This window comes from Dasypus novemcinctus, chromosome 2 (genome assembly GCF_030445035.2).
Source record: "Dasypus novemcinctus isolate mDasNov1 chromosome 2, mDasNov1.1.hap2, whole genome shotgun sequence".
In the NCBI taxonomy this organism is placed as follows: Eukaryota; Metazoa; Chordata; class Mammalia; order Cingulata; family Dasypodidae; genus Dasypus; species Dasypus novemcinctus.
Window position 1 is genome coordinate 134,275,012 of NC_080674.1, and position 3,836 is coordinate 134,278,847.

The 3,836-nt window shown below is 39.2% G+C and overlaps 1 non-coding gene across 1 annotated transcript; it reads left to right on the plus strand.

Annotated features, from left to right (window-relative positions):
- Positions 1-3,403: 3,403 nt before the first annotated feature.
- LOC111760381 (U4atac minor spliceosomal RNA) lies at positions 3,404-3,506 on the plus strand. Its single transcript, XR_002794079.1, has one exon. It is a non-coding gene; the product is annotated as a U4atac minor spliceosomal RNA (small nuclear RNA).
- The last annotated feature ends 330 nt before the right edge of the window (positions 3,507-3,836 follow it).

Sequence of the window (3,836 nt, forward strand, 5' to 3'; positions counted from 1 at the left end):
ATAGCCCAATTCTTGAAAGCATAACTTAAAACAGTATGACAGTGGATTGAGATTCAGCCTTTGGGCCCCCAGTTCGTTAGAATGTGACACACTGTACAAATCCCCAGAAAGCTTTAAAATCAGGTGAGTTCTATGGTGATTATATGTAGTGTGGCCTCAAGGTGTGGGGTTGTATCAGTTGATCTCCATATCTGGTCTGGTGCTAAGTAATGTGCATTCCTCGATTTAAATTCAATTGTCTATAACTTAGTTAATCTGCTATTCCCTTTTGTTTTTCATTAGGTCATTGGGCTGTTTGATCTGTGCTTTCCCCCAAATAATACAAAAATGAATTTCCTTCTGCCTTTGCAGAGTTGGTATATACAGGATTAATCCTAACACTTCATGAAAAATTAGGACCTAACCCAATAGCCTAAAACTCTTTGTCTAACTTTCCCTCTTATCACTACTTCATGTAACACTAAAACAACTGGTAGAAAAAAGTTCAAGTGTATCTAACAAACCTAGCTAATTGAATTCTAAAGTCTCTTTTGTAACGTTAAAAACTCAAATAATTTTGAAGCTAAAGCACCAATGAACAGGGCTTGTCATGGAAAGAATACTTACAGGAACAAAACTTAATACCACATTTTTGGATTTGCGTAATGGTTTGTTGGCAAGCTGGGTCTTTTACCCCAGTTTCTTTTGCCCATTAAATGCTCCAAAAGGGTGTAGGCAAGTATTTTTTTGTCAGCAGGAACTTGGCAACTAATGTCTTACTGGACTCCCTGTGCCTTGCTTCAGCCTCAAGACAGTAAGAAAGTAAGCCACCCAGGCGATGTTTTATGAATCTGCTGCTGTGAAAGGAAGACAGTAAATTAGGGGGAGCTGGAATCCATTGGTTTCTCTCCAAACACCCTATTCTGGGCATATGAAATATGTGTTGCCAGCAGAAGTTTGAGACAAGATGATGAAGTGGTGGTTTGCTTATACAACTTTATTTTTTCAGCTGACTTGGCCCAGTGAAGATATAGAAGGTGAAAGGAGGAAAAATGATTAAATTGCCTAGTTGTAAAAACATGCATTTCCCCAGCTTTTAGCATGAAACTAAGGAATGGTAGGCAAATATTTCCATGAAGTCATAATTGCCCCTGGAATAAGCTTCCATTAGTTTTGTTTTTGTTTTTTTAAAATAAATCTATGCCAAATGCAAGTGAAAATGTGCGCAGTATTATAATGGAAAGTATACATTCAGTATGAGATCAGAGAGCATTAAATGGATTTTCTGTGTTTCTACTGTTGTTTCAGGAAGATCATTTACCTTATCATATACATATTTATTTTATGTATCAGATGGACAGCTATCTGGATAAAACCCCACCAAAAGAATGCCTACTATGTGCCAGGCATTACTGGCACTTTATATACTTTACCTTATTAAATCCTCACTTTGCTTGCAAGCTACTATCATCTCCATTTTGCAAGTGGAATCAGTGAGGCTCAGAAAGGTTAATTACTTGCCTAAAGTCATACAGTTAGTAGGAGGGTACTGTGAAGACTCAAACTTTGTCCTGTCAGATGCCAGATGCTCTTTCCATCTGCCTCCAAATGCATTTTGATGAATGGATTTTATTGATATAGATACAACTGCACATACATATATATACATACCTGTATACAGGTGTGTATACATATTGTGTATATGCTACTACATGTCAGGCATGTGTTCAACTCATAGCAAAGGAAGAAAAAGCCTGGAAGTTTGCTCTGGAGGAGATTAAAGAGAAGGCAAATGTGTAAACAATAGTAGCAAGCCTCCTGTGATAAGACCTATGGATGAAGTAAATGGTATGGCAGCCTTTAGGAGTCTGTGGGAGGCTCGCTAGAGGAGATGACATTTGAAAGTCTTGAAGGATGATGGGAGGCCACCCATGTTCCAAAAAGAGCAAAGCCTGTGTGAGCACAGGAAGATGAGTGTGTGCTTTGTTCAGCAAAGGACAGTATGTTCTGTGGTTGGAGAAATGGGAGAAGAGGCTGAAGAAGTGGGCTAGGATCATTTCATAATTGTACTTTTTCATAAGGTCACTAGATAAAAATGTTGTTTAGAAAAAATAGTAGCTGTGTCAGATAAATTGGCAAAGGAGAAGGACTCCAACTTGGAAAATATGAAAATAGTCCCAGTGAGAAATGCTCAAGATCTGGTTCAAAGTAGAGGTGTTCAAGGACAGACTGAATGGAGATAGTCACGTAACTTAGAGATGCTGTCAGCTCAGAGAGAAGGAATTGAGAATTACACTGAGGTTTCTGCCCTGGATGAAAATGGTACTGCAGGCAGATGGGCAGTTTTGAGAGAAAAAAGACTTTGGGCTGTAAATATGTAAGATATTTGGGTGGGTGATATCTTTGGTCTCTAGCTGGCTTGAAGGGACCTCAGCAAATAATGGTCCATTCTCTATTTGGGTTGTAGATTCTGACAATGTTTTGGAACTTACTCATTGCCCCAGGACCTCCCAAAGCCAAGGGGGAACTGTGTGATTTTTGGAGTGTATCTGAATTACCTGAGGGAGCCTTGAACATCTCAGTCATAAAGGCACTTTCCTAGAAATAAAAGGTAGAGAAAGCGTCCTCATCTATAAAAGAGAAGTGATACCTCAAAGGCATTTAAGAACCCTTATCTTATAAACCTTTGGATGCCTGCTGAATTTTGCTTTCTGAATTACCAAGGGTCTCTGGAACATCTTCTGGCCGTGCAACTTCTCCGCCTTTTCCTCCTCTCCCTGTAATCTGAGATCACATAAATTAGGCAGAATGGGTTCTTTAGCTTTAATGAGGCAATGCATGACTGGGGATTTCCCCCTGTCACTAGAGGGCGCCAGGTGCACATAAAATGGCTAGGTGTCAAAGCCAGAGAGTCCCTCCCCCAGAAACACTTTTCAGATACAGAAAAACGTCAAATGGGAATTTTTTTTAACAAGGTGGTTTCCTGCTACCCTTATCCTTGTTAACTCCGTTTCTACTACTGGATAAAGATGATTTAATAGTGTTTTGGGAATTTCCTTTTAATTCAGAACTCTACGAAATCAGAGATATGAAGAACAAATGTTTTTCACAAGACTACATGATTGTGCATCATCTTTGCTACCAGTACATGCCCTTACCATGTACTAGAAAACATGTAAAACATTTTACACAATTTTTGCACATAGTTTTATCCCAGATCCTGCAACAAATGAAAATGGTTGGTATTGTCAGGAAGTCTTTCCAGATAAAGGTGTGAGATAAAATTCACTGCTCCCTGCAGAATGTAGATATGTCTATAAAACAAATTAAGTTCTTCTATAGAAAGTTTAGAAAAACTCCTCAGACGTTTTATGTAATAACCTGTATGAGACTGCACAGGAACAGTGTCATAAAGGAGCCACCAACCATCCTTTTCTTGGGGTTGTGCTACTGTCCAATGAACACCTGGTGAGAGCAGTACTGCTAACGTCTACTAAAAGTAAATAGATAAATAAAATTAAGAAGAAGAAGAAAAAAAAAAAAGCCAGCAATGGTCCATTTTCCATTGGCTTTACCTTGGGGGACTGAACCCCTGTGCCAGACCTGGCTTGAGCTTTCATAACCGAAAACAGGGCTCATTGTTTCTCATCTGTGATGTTTTCCATCATCCACAGGCTGCTTTGGCAGAAAAAAAAAAAGTAAACTCTCCTCTCCATGGAACTATTTGATTCTCTTGAGTGCTGACAGGTACTCAGTACTGAATAGAATTGCAGAGACTGTGTCCACCCCAAGGATACCCAGTATCAGGTCTGATATAATTTGGGCATGATGAGAGGTCACATAGTTTAGGAGCTAGT